The sequence below is a fragment of the Macrotis lagotis genome, chromosome 2 (genome assembly GCF_037893015.1).
Source record: "Macrotis lagotis isolate mMagLag1 chromosome 2, bilby.v1.9.chrom.fasta, whole genome shotgun sequence".
Taxonomy (NCBI): domain Eukaryota; kingdom Metazoa; phylum Chordata; class Mammalia; order Peramelemorphia; family Peramelidae; genus Macrotis; species Macrotis lagotis.
In genome coordinates this window covers 294,749,126-294,769,138 of record NC_133659.1, presented here as the reverse complement: position 1 = coordinate 294,769,138, position 20,013 = coordinate 294,749,126, and the positions used below count along the sequence as shown (strand labels likewise).

Genomic DNA, 20,013 nt, shown 5'->3' with positions numbered 1-20,013 from the left:
GCTAGAAGCTCTGCTCTTTCCCCAAAATTTAGTGAAATGTTGTTCCCTACTACTTCAGACCTTTACAGTCCTTGTACTACAGGGTTGTAATTCCTGGCCACCTTTTGTTCCTGAAGGGCCATGACTACATGACTTGTGCAGACTACCATAGCAGAGTCTTCAGGATTTGGGAAAGGAGGATTAGCATGTGGAGTTGAATTTTATAAACCTATTGTCATTGTCATATCCTTGGATCTGTTACTTCAGAAGCCTTGCTGCCATCTTGTTGCCATGTGAAAAGTGAGGAAAAAATGCTGAGTGACATCAATGTCATTTCATGAGCTTTTGCAGAGTTTTACCTTCTGGATTGTGGGTATCCTAGACCATAGAGATAATTGAAGTTGTTTTTATTTTTGACACATAATTTCTATTTTGTAGGGTTTGAGAGACTGGAGGGCTAGCAGATAAAATACCTAATTTGATATTTTGGTTGATTATGTAATTTTTTCTTCAAGGGAAATATAAATACCTCCCTTTGTTTCTTCAGGCTGCTTTTCTCCTACTATTCACTCGATCAGTACATTATGCTGTAAATCAAGTGAATGAAGATTTATAAAAGAAAACTGTACCAAGTGCTGGGGACTACAAAGATAATGACACAGATGGAACTTTGGCTACTCAATGTATTTTCTTTCTGATAGAGGGAGTAATCCTGGTGGGGAATGTGACAATCAGCAGGAGTGATGATTGGTCTACAGTGAGCATCCAGGTGAGGTTAGATGGCATAGTTGGGCAATACAATTTTATTATTTCTTTCATAAATGTTTGGTAACAGCAGAGCAGGTAGGTTAGGAATAATGTCTTAACAGGGCAAATATAGGATACGGTCAAGGAGTGGTAGATTGCAGGAGATTCAAGTGTGGAGAAGGGATTATTGAACTGAGTGGCCTTAGAATCAGAATTGGATAGGGAGGAAAATAAAGTCAAAACAGGTTTGACCAACTAAGAGAATGTTGAATTCAAGGAATTGAAGGGCAAAGTGACAGGAAAGAACAGATGGGGGGGTGGGGAGATAGGAAAAGTACAAAGACTAGTTTAAATTAAGTTTAAGTAGCAATTTAAGAAATGAAGAAGCTTTTTAGACATTTTTTCTTGCTCCATAAAGAAAGAATTAATTAATTTTAATAAAGATAAATTTAAGTATCAACATAAAAATTTATTGATGCATTTATTTCTTAGATAAATAAAATAAGCTTCCATGAAGAAAGAATTAGGTAGCTGATATAGAATTGAATGATAAATTCTGTTTTGAATCCTCTACATACAAGTGAGATGTAGGAAAAGGCAGCAAAATAAAGAAATATCTTCACAGTATACCATTCCTATTCAGTCTGAAGTACAATCAGCTCTTCCTGATTATGGAAGAAATATCTCCTTTTATTCTGAGCTGAGTCTTGGCAGTCTTTACTGCAAAACTGAATTCTACATTCGAGCTTAGTTCTGTCTGTTTTAAATTTTATTTGTAGAGGGTATAGATGCCATGTTACTATGATGTTTGTCCTTCATTTTTGAAGGAGACCGTGTCATCAAGGAGTTGATGCCATGAGAAGCATGTGAATTGTATTTGAATGAGGGAAGGCTGTGCTAGGTCACCAACCTCACTTTATCATCCGGAGCCATCTGGGTCCTTTGGCCAAATATGAATCAGGATGACTGGAGATGACCCTGGAAGTGGGACAGTCAGGATTAAGTCACTTGTCCAAGGTCACACAGCTAGTAAGTGACAAGTGACTGAGACAGAATTCAAACTCCTATCCTCCTGAATCCAAGGCTAGTGCTCTATTTACTGCACTGCCTAGCAGCCCCATGTTTACATAAGATTTAGATATAAAATGAAACTAGAAAGTATAGTTAATACATTTAAGAGGCAGAAATAGAGCTCCAAAGAAAGTCCCCAAAGGCTGAAATTGTGGATTAAATAAAACAAAAGTAGAATGGAGCTTAAGGTAAAACCCTGTACTTGGGTTAATAAATATGTTTTTTGTGTACATAGATTCATATCTCAAATGTACAAATAGTAGATGAAGGAGCTGGAGCTTTTAGCAGTTTATGTGAGATAGACCTAGGAATTCTAGGATACTGCACTCTTGATATGAGTTACTAGTATGGTATAGCTCTAAAGTATTAAAACTAGATCTCCAGTACTTCAAATGAATTTTCTTCAAGTAGTACAGACAACCAATCATGTCTTTTTATCCTTTGTGATTGTTGCCATTGATTCTTAATGATCTTCTATATAGACGCTACCTTACATGATGAAGACCTTGCCATCAACCTTTAGCATTCTGTGTTGCTGTGTAGAAATTCGTATTTGTTATCCCTTCTACTGTGAAAGCAGATTGAGCTATAATAAGGCTAAAGCTGATTGAGTGTCTACACTTAGGTCTGGTACCACTACTGAGCCCCAGGGAGCAGGGTACCACAATGCTGCCTAAGGATGGCTGATCTGGCAGCTTCCATACCATGAAGAATAGTCTGAGAATCGTCATTGTACTTCTAGCCTGGGTGAATTCCTAGTTTCTAAATAAATGAATGAATGAACAAATGACATTCCTTGGATTCCAGTTCAGCACTCAAATTCATCTGTTCTCCATTCTATATGACTAGTTTACTTCCTTTTTTGGTCTTTTTATTTCTTCAGGGCATTTATAGTATAACTAGCATTTATCTACTGAATGTTCTATCTGTTGCCTTTTACCACACCTGCAACTTGAAGCTTAGTGTGGACCTAATGATTTTCTGTGCTTTACAATCATATAAAAGAATTTAGGTTCTTTAAAAATGAAGAGTTTTGTGTTAGAATAGCTTAGATTGTCCACAATATACTTTAGCTTCCCAAATGCCAGTCCTTTGGCTAACTTCTTTTCCATGACTAGACCCATTTCTTGTTGATTTGTATGGCTTCTTCTGGATATATGACATTGATGAATTAACCCTTTACTTTTAGGTTTCGTTAAAAACATAGTATAGAAATCAAGAGAGATGGTAGTCCTGCTTTTCTGTAGCCTGATCATGCTATCTGTGGTGTATAGTTCTGGGTATCTTATTTTAGAAGGATATTGATATATAGGATAGAAGGGATTTGATATCATAGTAAGTGAGGATCAGTTGAAGAAACTATAAAGGAAATACTAGAACATGCAGCAAAGTAATAATGTAGGATATTATGTTGTCTGAGATAATGTGTCTGGGTAACAAGCAAAGGTCATTTGGAAGTTGGAAATTGAGCTGTAGTTCTTTCTTTTTATCTCATAAATTCATAATCTGTACTATTGTATACCATATCTGATATTAAAGTTTAAATTTTCTGACTCTTGTTCATGTGCCAGACACCAAGTAGGTACTGCATAAATGCTTATTGACTGACAGATTACATTCTCCTAAATTGGAAATTATTATAATTTGGGGGGGGGGGGTCTAGATCTGCCTGTGCTTTCTTTGCTATTGGGAGCATCCAGTGAAGAAAATTGGAATGAGCAACTAAATGCTCTTAAATTTACTGCATTCATATATTTACTTCATTCATATTGTCCAGGGCACTGACAAGTTAAGTAACTTGCTCAGGGATACTTGAATCCATTTTTTCCTTTCTCCCTCATGACTTGCTTTTACTTTAATGTGGCATACTGCCTTTTAGAATGGAATGCAAGTCTACTCGTGTGTGTGTGTGTGTGTGTGTGTGTGTGTGTGTGTGTGTGTAGATCCTGTAAAATTGAGAATGTTATATTCTGTCAGCATAGTGTTTCTTAAATTATGTATTTATTTGAGTGCTCTTGAAATGTCTTTCAGTAAATTTAAAATCTCATCAGCCTGACAAGGATGCAAATTACAATGCATGCATATCCTCTATGATGAACTAGGGAGCTTCCTCTGACATTGTGAAGAATTACATTTGCACTGTAATTCAGTCCTTAGAAGTTTATACCGCAATATTACATGTTTCTTGCAACATGTCTTTTATATTTTTCCCCACTTTTAGCTCCTAGTTTATCATTTGTGCCTTACAGTACCAAGCACTTCTGCATGCTATTTGATTCACCTGCAATTTTGATTCTATGAAAAATATGTTAATCATGATTCAAAGCCTTAGAGCATCATCAGAGAAGCATATTTGTGTGTGTTTAAAGAGAGACTTTAGTTTCAGGAAGAAACTTATAGTCATTCAAAGTACTGTCTATTTTCCCAAATCTAGTCTGATTCTAGATGTGGATTTAATTTGTTGTTCATATGATATACAGTATCGGTGATCTATGCTGTTGACCACCTTAATGGTTTCTTTAACCAATTGTCATAGCTTGAGCAATAGATACTTTTCATTCATTTAGTATTTCTTTTCTATGTCAAACTTATGGTTAAATGACCACAAGCATATCATTTTATCTCTTACACCTCCATTTCCTCATCTGTAAAATGGAATTAATACCTGTAGTATGTCTTTGTATTGATATGTGAATTAAATATATTTTAAGTATTTTCTCAAACTTTAAAGTAAATTTTTGTTGCTAATAAACTTTTCAGTGATTTTGAATCTCACTTGAGATGCTTCTCATTGATCAGAGCTTGATACAATTAGAAATGTGTCATATTTAAACTCATCTGAAAGATCATCTGTAAGAAATACTTCTACTCAGGGTATGTACTTGATATTATTGGAGCATTGCAAATAATTTTGAAAACACATCTCTTTGTTTTATTGTTTGATGTTAATTATCTGGGGATCATTGCAAGTAGCTTACAAGGAAAATATGGTTGAAAGCCCTATTATGTGAATATAAGACAAATAATTAATATTTGACATGCTTGGATATTTTCAAAGAATACCCTGTAATTTTTGTCAGTGATATGGTTTGAATCTTCATTTGTGTACATTTGAAGAATATTTTAAAAATATATTTCTTAGCTATACATATGTTTATTATAAACATATATGCAGACAAAGATGGTGATGGAAATACTGTTGTGAGGAAGGTAGAGAACTGACCTCAAAATAAGAAAGATCTGAATTCAAGTCCCACTTCTCAGAGCTCTCCAGAATGAAAGGTCTTGCTTTTGATTCTGTGAGGTTTGTGGTATACCATTTGGGAGTGGAAAGACAGGTGCATCTAAGAGTAAAGTTATTAAAAAGTTTTTTACTTGCATTGGTAGAGAGAAATTTCCTTATCCTGGAATTCCCTTACCAATGAAAGCACAGTTCCAGTCCTATCTAATTCCCAATCTCATATGCCTTTAAATCTCTAAATTGGGGATTCAGTAGGCAAAGAGTGGTGTAGGCTATTACAGGCCTTATAATCTGTATGTGAGCAGTGTCTCTTGGTTGAAAGGAAAGCAGAGAGATCTGTTCAGGAGACAAGAATTCTCTATTTTGCCCCAGTGGTAGATGAAGAAGAAAGGAGTAATATGAGAGAAGCCTGGACGGTAGAATAGTGTCATATTGTTGTTGGTCAGGCAAAAGGAATTTGATTTTTGTCAAGCTTCAGAGGAAAAAAAGGAGCTTGATGGTGCATTGGATAGAATGCCCAGCTTAGAGTCAACAAGACTCACCTTCTTGAGTTCAGATCTGGCCTCAGACATTTAGTAATTGTGACTCTGGGCACCCACTTAATTCTGTTAGCTTCAGTTTTCTCCTCTGTAAAATGAGCTTCAGTAGGAAATATCAAACTACTCCATTTTCTTTTTTCTTTTTTCTTTTTGCAAGGCAAATGGGGTTAAGTGGCTTGCCCAAGGCCACACAGCTAGGTAATTATTAAGTGTCTGAGACCAGATTTGAACCCAGGTACTCCTGACTCCAGGGCTGGTGCTTTATCCACTATGCCACCTAGCCGCCCCATACTCCATTTTCTTTGTCAAGAAAACCCCAAATGAAATCACACAGAATTGAGCACAACATTAAATGACTGAACAACAGAGAGAGACTTTTCACATAGAAGGCAAAGTGACTTGTTGACAAGATGGACCAATCAGAAAATGTGGGATTAGTTCAAACTCTGATGGATATTAGTGTCAGTAGCATCTAGAGTTGGGGAAAGAGGAGATAATAGATGTAAAATTGACAGAATTTGGAATCTGATTGGATAAGTAAGGAGAGGGAAAATAACATTTTCAAATATAGAACTTGAGTGAATGGTGAGGCTATTGACAATCACAGTGATCTATTAAAAAGTAGCAGACTTTGGGAGAAAAAAAAGATAAGCTTAGTTTTGAATATATTGAGTGTAATATATTGACTACATTCAGTCAGGGATGGTCTTTAGGTAATTTGGAGGTGTTAACCTGAAGTTCAAAGACCTGACCATCTGGAGATAGTTAATAAGTCATCTGTGATAAAAATGTGACCATTGAAACTATGGGAGTGAATAAGATTTCTAAGGCATAGAGTAGAGAAAGAGAAGGAATGACAAAACATTGAACAGCCTTAAGGGTGAAAGTATGAAGATCTAGCATTTGTTGAATTGGGCCATTGTTGCATCTGAAGCTTGGGAAATATTTAGTTTGCATGTATTCATTTTCTCCCCCAAGTTTGGTAGTGAAAAATAAAACATAGCTAAATAGTTGGAGGTGTTTACAGAATGAACTACAATCTGATGTGACACAAAAGTCCTTAAAAGTTTCAGATTGATGAAATTTAAAAGAAATTGTAATAGTAACCCAATATTTCCCTCAAAACTCTAACATTACTTGCCATCTGAGTTCTGTGATTTTTAGTTCTGCTTGGATGCATGCTCCAAGAGGAACCTTTCTTACTTCTTTAATTTGACTATTCCTTCATCCCCAATCCATCCTTATGAAAACAAAACAAAAAAACCAACAACTATAATAGCCAAACTATAATATCATAACAAAACAAAAAGCCAACAACTATAGTGGCCCAAATGCTATTTTGCTTCCGAATCCACAGTATTGGAAACTTCCTTCTTTGTCTTGATTTGTAAATGTAATCATTTGATATTTATGTTGAACCCTGTTGATAAGATAAAGGTAAAGTGAGCTTAACTGATGTGAAAATTTCCAAGGCTTAATTTTAGGATCACCTAGGTAATGGTCTGCTCTAATGATCAAGAATCATTACAGTGGTCTCTAAAACCAATTTATTAAATTTCAGCTAAAATACTTAATAATTAGGGTGTTTTTTAGGGGTACCCTAGCCCAAAACATTTACATGGCATCATTTGGTTAGACTATTTTACAATATCACATTACATTAAAATAAATAAAAATGGTTTGTTTATTGTATTGACCTTTCACTTGTTTGTCTTCCTCTATAAAAAGCATATGTTCTTTGTAATTATAAAACTGAAATTGGAGGAACTGGTGTTGGAGATTGAATTGAAATCTGAAGTCATCTATGTGGTTGTATCTTTTCTTTTTTTCCACTGAGTGATAGAACAAGTGGATTTTAATGTTCCCAGGCTTGGTAAAACAGCTGTAACAATGGCACAGTTTTGAGCATGTACAGAGATCACAGTACTTGTTGCTCCATCTTTTGTTTTTTCAATTATGCTTCCCCTTAGAGCAGAGAAGAGAGCTTATTCACTAGGTCGGCTCTATGTGAAGACCATCTATAGGCTTATGGAAATGCCATGAGGTGGCTTTTGGGGGGGTGAGTGTGTACTCATACTAATCAGATTTCAGATCTTGGGGACTGATGCAGGTCAGTAGTGGCTGTTATCTAGATCATGAGGATGGGGGAACAAAAGCAATGTTTTCATCTTCCATTGTTTTGGAATTCCTCTTTGAAATAACATGATTGCCCAATGCCACTTATTGTTATAGCTTGCTTTTGGTCAAGACTGTCAGTCTATAAACCTGCATCAAGTGCCTACTATGTGCCAGACATTGGTGACACAAAGACTAGGGAAATGTTAATTTGCTGCAAGATAAAATAAGTCTTTAATGAGATGTAGCACTACCTAAACAGCTTTTTTTTTGACTAATCTATTTGATTTGGTGTATCTGTTCTTTACCTTCAGTTTCATCTAAAGATATTAAGATTATCGAGTTCAGGTCTCACTCTTGGAATTAGTGACCAGAGAGATTACTCTTAACAGTTCTGTAGAACAAAGTAGGTTGGAGTCTCTGTAGTTCTGTTCCCTTCTTTGATTTTCCTCTTGCTCCCAGTTTTTGTAGCAAACCATTTTTTTTGGTTGATCTTCATCTGTCATTACCATCTTCACATTATTTGGAGGTTTAGCATTATGCTGTTCTTTTATTCATTGTTCTTTAAATACTCTTCATTTACTTTCCTTTTTTTAAGACATCTTACCACTACATTTTGTTTTGACATAATGGACTCTTGCAAACAAAATACTCATGTAACTTTTATACTTTCCCTATCTTTGCCTCACTTTCCCCATTCCCTGAGTGTTAATGTCATTGTAAAAGATGAAATAGTTACTTGCTGCTTTTTAGAGTTTATCACTTGTTAATAGAAAAGAAGAATGTGTTCTTTAAGTTGCATAGTATAATACTAACATTGCCCATTGTATTTAACCTGATATTGAGTTTTAGCATTGTCATTTATGTTGTCATTTTTATCTGTTCCTTTGGTTTTGTTTTCTGTACTCTGAATCATTTTCAATCTAATTTAATCAATCCAGGAATCTTTTTTTTGTTCAGAGCTGTCTGCTAAGTCAGTCCTAGGTAACAGAGACAGAAAGAAAGTCTTTTCTCTTAAGAACCTTATAATCTGTTGAGGGGTTATAACCTATAAAGAGATAACTGTATGTATATTGGATATGGGGAAGAAAGGGGGGAAAGAAGAGAGGCAGAGAAAAATACCTGGGATATCCAGAGAAGGTGTCACATGAATTTATCCTTGAAAGGAGCTAGTAGTTCTAAGAGTCAGAGGAAGGGAGGTAGGCTTCATGGATAACTTGTGCAAAGATTTAGAGATGGAAGCTAAAATACCAAGTTCAAGGACAACAAATAGTAGATTTGGCTGGAATGTAAAGTACATAGAACAGGATAGTTTGTATTTTTATCTTAGAAGTGCCACTAAAAGTGGTATCTGTGTTATAGGAAAATTATTTTGGTAATTGGTCTAGATGACAGATTGGGGAGAGAGGAGACTAGTAGCTCAAAGTACAGGCAGGAGTAGTCTATTGCTGTAGAGAGGAAAGGCAATAAGGTCTTGAATTAATTTAAGAGTAGTATATGAATTGATAACCTGATATGTTGTGGAAGTAGAAACAAGATTTGCCAGGATGAAGGAGAGGAAAAAATGATGGATGTTCAGGGTTGTGAATCTGGGTAATTAGAAAGAGTATTGTGTTCAGTTGTGTCTGATTCTTTGTGAGTCCATGCTTGGGAAATGTTGCTGCCAACTAGAGAGAACCCTGGAGAACACCTATCTTGAGGGGATAGGGTATGGGAAAGCATTATAGTTAACCAGAACAAGGAAGAATGATCTAGTAGGTAGGAGGGGGGTGAGGAAGAAAGGGAAGGGAACAAGCACTTGTTCCTAAAGGCCACTGGTATTGGTATCAGTTACTGTCCCAAGTGCTTCATTAATATTATCTCATTTGAACCCAGAGAGAGCAATGTCAAGTAAAGAGAGAGAAAAGAACTAATATTATATCATTGGTATCTCTTTTTATTTTTGTTTCTTGATTTCATCTTCCACATATCAGCTAAATCTTCTAGCTTTTAATTATCAGCAGATTTTATAATTATATTATCTAAGTTTTTATCCAATAATCACTAACATTGTTGAATAGATGACTGCTAAATTGTCAGTGATTCTTGTACTTGAATCTATCATTTTGATTGCTTGTGTGGTAATTTTTTCTTTGAACTGAAGGTTTTGATTTTGATTCCAAGGATTATCTATTCTTAAATTATTCTCCTGAATCTGTTTTCTAAGTCAGTTGTTTTTGCTATGAGATGCCTATTATATTTCTTTTACTTACTGTTTTTAACTTTGTTTTAATTCCTTGTTGTCTCATTGAGTCATTGACTTTCATTTGGTTTATTCTGATTATCAAGTTTATTGCTTGTGCAAGGTTTTATATCTCTTGGCACATTGTTCTCTTTCCAGTTCTTCCATAGCTCTCATTACTTTTCCAGTTTTTCCTCTTCTAAAGATCTTATCTTATTTAAACACTTTTTAAACTTCATCTTCCAGTAATTCTAGGTGAATTTTTACCCAATCTATATTTTTCTTTGAGACCTTGCTTGTTTTTTGCAGTCATTTTTTTTTGGGGGGGGGGGTTCTTGAATGTCCCTGTCACTCATAGCTTTTTTATTATGAGAAGTATTTATTTCTTCAGTCTTCCAGCCTGATTTCTGATTTAAGAATTGATGTTAGAGCCTGGCTTTGTATTTCTGGAGGGAAGGTCTAGTTTTTATTCTGTTGCTGATTATTGAAGAAATGAGTTTTGTCTTATTCTCAGAGACAGGTTGGTGGTTCACAATCCTTCAGCATTTCCAGAGTGGTTTGATCCAGGGCAAGGTGATTCCTGCCCCCTGATCTGAGCTCTGCAAGTTCATAATCTGAGCGACTGAGCAAAAACAGAGTGCTGCTATATTTGGCCTCTGTCAACCAAATGGAAAAGCTCTGTTCAGAATGATCACATTGTAGGCTCCCTTTTGGTGATTTGAATTCCTGCTCTGATTATGCCTTGAAAGCTGGACTAGATGCTGGACCTTGGTCCAGGACTATACAACCCTGGTCTACTCTTGTAGGTCCACACTATACCTTTGCTTTCTTCTGAACTTGTTCTTTTTCTCCTGCACTGCCATCTTTAAGCATAGGTATGTCCTCCATTCTCCAGTGACCTTGAACTATATAGTGATAGACAAAGCTGCTATTTGACAGGTCTAGGACTGCCTCTTACCCTTGTGTGTGTGTCCCCTCCTTAGATTTGAGTGCTCTGCTCAATATCTACAAATGTGCCTGTCCTCCTTTACTGACCTGGGCTGAAAAAATGATTCACTGCCACTTTTGATTCAATTTTTTTTTTTTAGGTTTTTGCAAGGCAAATGGGGTTAAAGTGGCTTGCCCAAGGCCACACAGCTAGGTGATTATTACGTGTCTGAGGTCAAATTTGAACTCACGTACTTCTGACTCCAGGGCCGGGCTCTATCCACTGCACCACCTAGCTGCCCCTTTGATTTAATTTTCAACCAGATTTTGAGCTGGAGCATTTTCTAGATCTGTTTGAAAGAATTGGATTAGTGGGGGTTAGGAGGAGGTGGAACTTGGTACTTTTTCCTTCTACTCTGCCATCTTGGATCCTGTACTTTGTAAGTCATGTTGCTGAATTCTGGTGATAAAAAAAATATATGATAGAAAACCAATTCAAAAGAAACTTGCTTTATCCAACACACTATCAGAAAGCAAAACAAAAAACAAAAAATGTACATCATTCTAGAAATTTGGAATTCAGAAGTAAGGATTTTGGGGAAACTTGCATAAATCAAGCCTTCTTACAGTTTTGGATTTAGAGTATTTGATAGTCACCCCCAAAAAATTTGCCTTACAGTGTGATGTAGAAGATAAAGAAGTACAAAATGAGAAGGAAGAACTAATGTGAACTAATAGTGATTAAATAATAGCAGCTGTGTGGTATTAAATCAGAATTTTAGTTGGAAACCTCTTCATATCATGTAGACCACTTCTAATTTTATAAATGAAGAACTTGAATCATAGATGTTAAATTAGTTCAGGTTACTGACAAACCACAGTAGAATTCAGAAAGATTTCATTGGTATGATATAGTTGATAAAGTTCCACAGATTTATGTAGGTTCTGATTCAGGCCTTGCAAAATGGTAATACAATGCAAGTCATGTTTTAGGAAGAATTTTAATAAATGAACATGAAAAGATAAATTTTATGATCAGAGCGTTTATGATCCAAGGCTTGAAAATTTTAAAATAAATTACCAATTTTGATTTAGATATGTCCTCAGACTTCATTTAACCAATGAAAAAAATTGAAGATCAGGGGCATTCACTAATAATATACCCTACTAGAAGGCCTACATATATTAGACTCAAGAAAGGGTGACCAGTGTTGAGAATGGGACTGTGAGGGATGGGGGAGTGGGTAGCAGTAAAGATCATTTATGTAGTAAGGCTGAGTTTAGATACAATAGGAAAAGGAATGGCATGGTATATAGAGTGCTGAGTTGTAGTGAAGAAGACATAAGTTCAAATTCTACTGCAGATACTTCCTAACTATCTGACTGTAAGTCATTCAACCTTTATCTACATTTAATTTGCTCATCTGATAAATGGAAGATAGAAATAGTCCAAACATCATTGGAGGTAAGATAAAATGAGATACTATTTGGAAAGCACTTTGTAAATCTTAAAGTATCATATAAATAATTGCAGCCATTACTTTTATTAATGACAGTTGTTAAAAAAAACAGTTGTAATATCTTGAACAAGAAGGTGAATTAAAAATGATTTTTTTGCAAAATAATTCTGTATCATATTAATCAAAACTCCAAAAAGCATTTTTAGATAGTTTCTTTGTGTCAGTCTCTTTGTTAAGTGCTGAATAATTTGGGGGGTTTGAAGGAAGCTAAGGAAACTCAGAAGCAGAGTCAGCCTTCCAGGTGTGGAGAACAGTGTGAATGAAGTACCTTCAATAAACCTATGTGACTGGGCATGGAGTGGTGGGGGGGGGAGCAAGATGTAAGAACTATGGAAGGGTGGGAAGGGGCCAAACTGTGAAGAGCTCCATGTGCCAAATAGAGATCCTATATTTGGGTTTGAAAGTAGGAGGGAACTACTAAAACTTGTTGAGAAGGATGAGAGCACAACTTGGTCAGGTTGATGTTTTGGGAAAATTACTTTTGCAGCTTATATGTGGTATGGAGGAATCTATTTAGTGACTTTTGAAATAAACCAGACAAGAGGTGCCAAGTTTCTAAACTAGTACAATGGGTGTGTGAGAAGAAGGAAAAAGGAACTATGTGAAAATGATAAAAGCAAGATTTGGTAATGAATTGTATGCATGACATGAGTTGTGAATGACTATCTCTGTGTAAGCCTGATGGTCTGGGGGGAATGCTGATATCCTTGACATTTTGCTTGGGAAAAATCTCCAATACCTGGACTTCTGCATCTCTTCCACTCCCAACAAACAAAAATCATTCAAGAAGTTGTTATGTTTGCCATGATGTTATATGCTAGAAAATCGGGTCTATTAAATAAGCATTCTGTTCTAAGTAATTGGTATTTAAACTAGTTTGACTGAAGTTAAAAATTCCAATGTGAGGACTTGTTAAGTTTATCATAATTAAAATTTTGCCTTGAGGGACCTCATCTTTTCTATTTTGTTGGCTTTCTATTTGGGTAGTTTTTTTTTTTTGGAAAGTATGCAAAGGAAACTTGTAAGAGATCTATTTACTACTGTCTGTATTAGTTTTTCATATTTGGGGAAGGAGAATTTTTTTTAAGATTTTATTTATGTTGAGTTTTATAATTTTTCCCTTAATCTCTCCTCCCACCCCCCACAGAAGGCAATTTGCCAGTCTTTACATTGTTTCCATGGTATCCATTGATCCAAATTGAATGTGGTGAGAGAGAAATCATATCCTTAAGGAAGAAACATAAAGTAAAAGAGAGATAGCAAGATCAGATAATAAGATATCAGGTTTTTTTTTCCTAAATTAAAGGTAATAGTCCTTGGCCTTTGTTAAAACCCCACTGTTCTTTCTCTGGATACAGATGGCATTCTCTATTGCAGACAGCCCCAAATTGTCCCTGATTGTTGCACTGGTGGAACAAGCAAGTCCATCAAGGTTGATCACTGCCCCATGTTGCAGTTAGGGTGTACAGTGTTTTTCTGGTTCTGCTCATCTCAGTCAGCATCAGCTCATGCAAATCCCTCCAGGCTTCCCTGAATTTCTGTCCCTCCTGGTTTCTAATAGAACAGTAGTGTTCCATGACATGCATATACCACAGTTTGCTAAGCCATTCCCCAATTGAAGGACATTTACTTGATTTCCAATTTTTTTGCCACCACAAAGAGGGCTGCTATGAATATTTTTGTACAAGTGATGTTTTTACCCTTTTTCATCATCTCTTCAGGGTATAGACCCAGTAGTGGTATTGCTGGGTCAAAGGGTATGCACATTTTTGTTGCCCTCTGGGCGTAGTTCCAAATTTCTGTCCAGAAAGGTTAGATGAGTTCACAGCTCCACCAACAATGTATTAGTGTCCCAGATTTCCCATAACACTTTCAACAATGATCATTTTCTGGGGCTGCTAGGTGGCGTAGTGGATAAAGAACCAACCTTGGAATCAGGAGTACTTGGGTTCAAATCTGGTCTCAGACACTTAATAATTACCTAGCTGTGTGGCCGTGGCAAGCCACTTAACCCCATTTGCCTTGCAAAAAAAACCCCCAATGATCATTGTCCTTTTTGGTCATATTGGCCAGTCTGAGAGGTGTGAGGTGGTACCTCAGAGATGCTTTAATTTGCATTTCTCTAATAAGTAACAATTTAGAGCAATTTTTCATGACTATGAATTGCTTTGATCTCCTCATCAGTAAATTGCCTTTGCATATCCTTTGACCATTTGCCAGTTGGAGAAATGGCTTTTTTAAAAAAATTTGTCTCAGTTCTCTGTCTATTTTAGAAATGAGTCCTTTGTCAGAAATACTAGTTGTAAAGATTGTTTCCAGGGTGGCTAGGTGGCGTAGTGGATAAAGCACCGGCCCTGGAGTCAGGAGTACCTGGGTTCAAATGCAGTCTCAGACACTTAGTAATTACCTAGCTGTGTGGCCTTGGGTAAGCTACTTAACCCCATTTGCCTTGCAAAAACCTTTAAAAAAAATGTTGTTTCCAGTTTACTATATTTCTTTTGATCTTGGTTACAGTGGTTTTGTCTGCAAAAGCTTTTTAATTTAATGTAATCAAAATCATCTAATTTGTTTTAGTGATGCTCTCCATCTCTTCCTTAGTCATAAACTGCTTCTCTTTCCATAGATCTGACAGGTAAACTACTCCTTGATCTTCCAAAGGGAATTTTGAGAGGAAAAAATATTCTTTTCATTTATATGAGAATTGAAAATGTTTCAAGTAGAAATTGACTCCAATACTAATGAATAAAATGTGACTCATCCCCCCCCCCCCAGTTGAAGACAGTTTACTTGAAAGTACATTGGGCCTCCAGTTTCCACTCTACCTCTAATTGTTCTGGGTCACTAGGTAAAGAGCTTAAAATATAATGTGACCTCATTTTCCTTGTGTATAAAATGAGAGTTGAATTGAATCTGGGCTTCTTAAGCTGTTTTATGTCCTGAACCCCTTTGATAGTATGGTGAAAGCCTGTTCTCAGAATGTTTGCCTACTTGCATAATTGAACGAAATACATAATTTCACCAGTACACACACACACACCACACACACACACACACACACACACACACAGACAGGAATTTCTCTCATATCATGACATATATCATGTAGACGTGGACCTATTTGGGATCTGTAGAACCTAGTTATGAAGTCTTGAATTTTATATTTCTAGGATTTTAACAGCTAGTCTTTAGATAAGATTTTCAGGAATAAATTAATTAGCTAATATTTGGTATATTGCACAAATTTCTGATCAGTTAATTTTTTTTTAGGTTTTTGCAAGGCAAATGGGGTTAAGTAGCTTGCCCAAGGCCACACACTAAGTAATTATTAAGTGTCTGAGACCTGATTTGAACTCAGGTACTTCTGACTCCAGGGCCAGTGCTTTATCCACTGTGCAACCTAGCTGCCTCCTGATCAGTTAAATTTTAACCCTCATTATATAATTATGTCTAGTCTTTAAACATCTGGATTTAAGCACCTTACTGAAGTTTGAGTGGTGTGGGAAATGTGGTATATGTCATTTTTAAGATTCAAAACTTTGAAATACTTTAATATTAATGAAAATGCTGGTATTTAACATAATGAAATATTTAAAGTAATCATCTCTATAGCACTGGGAGAGGGTATTAAACTGAGATCTTTCTAGTTTTAAAAGTAATAAACTATTTGGACAAACAGTGTTTGTGATTATACTAGCTCATCCTTCTTTCCTTGAAAGAAGACAGGGAGCCCAGTTTTCACTACGTACTCCAACCAAAACTGAAAAATCATATTAACCCAAATAATGATTAATATATCTAATGAGAAAGTAGAGCAGGTGACTTCCTATACCCTAGAAATCCATAAAAACTTAAACCAGAAGCTTATGGACCATTGGAAAGAGGGCTGACATGCAAAAAGCAGCTTCCAGCATTAGCAGAGGTGGTCCAGATATTTGTGGTCTGCAGGACTGTATCTGGAGACCCAAGAGTGGAGGGACTCCCTAGGAGAGCCTCGAGCTAGAAATCCATTCTGGATTTGGAGGCTAAAGGGAGCAGTTGTTCCCAGGGTGGGTCTGGTGGCCTCAGAGCAGGACAGCCAGTGTGGGCTGTGAGCTCTGCAGTCACAGAGGATCTCAAAGAGCAGCACGCTAAACCTCAGAGTGGGAAGGCCTTGAGGTGTCCCAGTTGGGCTAATACCCCCCCGCCCCAAGACACACACAGGAAAAAACTTGGCCCCTGAACAAAGCTTTGATTCAGGAATTAGGCCAGATAAGTAGATACTAGAAGATTAAGAATTATAATAGATTCAGATATACCTCAAAAATCTTGCCTAGAAAGAGAGAGCAATTCCAGATTTTGGAAGAGAAAGGTTGCAAACAAAATGGACTTTCTGATTTGAGGGAGAATGGGGTTAAAAAAAGAAACTAGCCACTGTGCATTATAGAGGACTACTGATTAGTTTGGCTGTGGGGGAACATTGTGATCTATGAACATAATGGAATGTCACAGCATCATCATAGGAAATGATGAAAGAGACTTTCAGAGAAATAAAATGTCTTTTTTATTTTGTCAAATATTGGAGTACCTACTGTTTCAGGCACTGATCCAAGCTCTGTTCCAACACAAAACAGAAGAATTGACCCTGCCTTCCAGGGGCTTCCATGCTAGTGGAGAAGACAACCCATAAAAAGAAGCTGAAAAAGCCATAGATCAGGGAACAAGGTACCAGGGAGGGAGTGATGGAGAATTCCAGAGGAATGCAGTGAGCATCCTTCTCAATGAATGTTCCGCGAGGAACTGTTCTAACCTACCCCCTCCACTCTCTTCCAAAATGACTGCATGGGGCCTTTTAGTAAGTTTACCTTAATGTGCTTTTTTTTAAATTTATTTTTTATTCTCATTTTGTACAAATGTTTTTCTTTACATTAATAAAATATACTTGTTTACAAGTAAAATACCCCTCCCCCCATGAATATAGATAGACTTGCTTGGGCAAAAAAGTAAAGGGGGGAGAAAAAAATTAAAGTTAAAAAAAATAATAGTAATAATTGTAGGTATGGCCAGGTGGTGCAATGGTTGAAGCACCAGCCCTGGAGCCACAAGCACCCGAGTCCATATCCAGCCTCATAAACCCAATAATCACCCAGCCATATGACATGCAAGCCACCCGATCCCCACTGCCCTGCAAAAACCAAAAAGAAGAAAAAAAAAGACATAAAATAAAATAGTAATAATAGTAGGGGTGGCTGGGTGGCAGACAGAGTATTGGCCCTTGAGCCAGGAGCACCCGGGTGCGAATCCGGCTCCAGACACCCAATGATCACCCTGCTATGTGGCCCCAGGCAGGCCACCCAGCCCCACTTGCCCTGCACCCTCCCCCAAATAATAATAACAAAAAATGTGTTTCAGTCTTTGTTCCAACACCATCAACTCTGTCGTGAGTGGATCACATTCTTTTATGATAAGTCCATCACAAAAGTTACTTCCATATTTTTCCAACGTTGCCATTGCTGATCGCAGCTCCCTCCTTTCTTATTTCTCCACTACCATGTACTATATTTTCTCTCTCCTTTCACTCTGACTCTGCTGTAGCGTCGCTGAGTGGCACAGCAGACAGATCCCTGGTCCTGGGGCCAAGAAGCCCTGAGCCCCCATACCACCCCTTAGGCCCAGAATCCACCTGGCCTTGTGGTCCTGGGCAGGCCTTCCAATCCCAGCCCCTTGCAAGAAGTAAAAAAGAAAATGTGTTATATCTGGCCACTCTCCCCCCATGGTCCATCCTCTCCTCCTTTATTCACATCCCCACCCCTTCCCCCTGCTCCCCACCCCTTCTTACTCCAGATGTCTATACCCCATTGAGTATATTTCCTGTTTCCTCTCCTGGCCATCTCTGATGAGAGCAAAGGTTCCCTCATTCCCCCTTGCCTCCCCCCTTCCATATCATTGCAATAGCTCATTGTAATAAAAAATCTTATTATGTGAAATAGCTTGGACTATTCCCCCTCTCCTTTTTCTTTCTCCAATTCCATTTCCCTTTTTTTCTTATTGACTCCATTTTTACACCATATTTTGTCTTCGAATTCAGCTTTCTCCTGTGCTTCAACTATAAAAGCTCCCTCTACCTGCTCTATTAACTGAGATGGTTCATATGAATATTATCAGTATCATTTTTCTATACATGCAGTTCATCCTCATTAAGTCCCTCATATTTCCCCCCTCTCCTCCAATCTCCATGCTTCACCTAGTCCTGCATCTGAAGATCAAACCTGTTCCGCTCTGGCCATTCCAAAAGGAGCCTTTTGAAATTCCCCTGGTTCATTGAAAGTCCATCTTTTTCCCTGGAAGAGGACATTCAGCCTTGCTGGGTAGTTCATTCATGGCTGCATTCTAAGCTCTTTTGCCTTCCGGTATATTGTATTCCAAGCCCTATGAGCTTCCAATGTAGTTGCTGCTAAGTCCTGTGTGATCCTGACTGCAGCTCCACGATATTTGAACTGTGTCCTTCTGGCTGCTTGTAATATTTTCTCTCTGACTTGGGAGTTCTGGAACTTGGCTATAATATTCCTAGGGGTTGGTTTCTTGGGATCTCTTTCTCTGGGGGATCGGTGGATTCTCTCCATTTCTATTTTGGCCCTCTGCTTCTAGAATATCAGGGCAATTTTCCTGTAGTAATTCTTTGAAAATGATGTCAAGGCTCTTTTCCTGATCATGACTTTCAGGTATTCCAATAATTTTCAAATTATCTTTCCTAAGTCTGTTTTCCATATCAGTTGTTTTTTCAGTGAGATATTTCACATTTTCTTCTAATTTTTCATTTTTTTTGGTTTTGAAGTATTGATTCCTGATTTCTGGTAAATTCATCAATCTCCCTGAATTCTATTCTTTGTCTGAAGGATTTGTTCTCCTCAGAGAGTTTTCTTATCTCTTTTTCCATCTGGCCAATTTTGCTTTTTAAAGCATTCTTCTCCTCAGTAACTTTTTGAACTGTTTTATCCACTTGACCTAAGCTGGTTTTTAGCATGCTATTTTCTTCAGCATTTTTTTGGATTTCTTTGACTAAGCTGCTGACTTCATTTTTCATGTTTTTCCTGCATCTCTCTCCTTTCTTTTCCCAGTTTTTCTTCTAACTCCCTCATTTGATTTTCAAAGTCTTTTTTGAGCTCTATCATAGCCTGAGCCCAATTTCTGTTTTTTCTTGGAGTCTTTAGATGCAGGAGCTTGTGCTTCCTCATCTTCAGACTGAGTATTTTGATCCTTCTTGGGCTCATTTGCAAAATATTTCTCAAGGGTCTTCCTCTTGTTTCTTTGTTCATTTTCCCAGCCTAAGCCTGTTTTTGGGGGGTGCTTCCTTGAGCTTTTGGGACACTCCCACAAGGGTCTCAGTGTGTGAGGCTCTGTCCTCCCTCCTGGTCTGTGAATGACCATATGCGCCCCCCTCTGCCACGGGGCTGAGGTGGGGGGGGGGGGCTAGACTGGGATCAGGATCTGAATGTGGTCAGAGCCCCAGAGTCCTGTTTCAGGGGCAGAGGACAGAGCTCTGCAGTCTCTCTTCACTCCCCTCCCTCAGCTCAATGGGCTCATGCCCTGGGGGCTCCTGCTTATGGGCTCCACCTGCCTCTGTTTCCGGGTCTAGGCTGTTGAAAGACCAGGCTGCTGGCTGTGTGCCTTGAGGGC

General features: G+C 37.5%; 1 protein-coding gene across 15 annotated transcripts in view; it reads left to right on the top strand.

The window, feature by feature from the left end:
- PPP1R12A (protein phosphatase 1 regulatory subunit 12A) overlaps positions 1 to 20,013 on the top strand; it is a 171,629-nt gene that overhangs the window by 26,808 nt on the left and 124,808 nt on the right. The gene's annotated exons all lie outside the window — the stretch shown is intronic.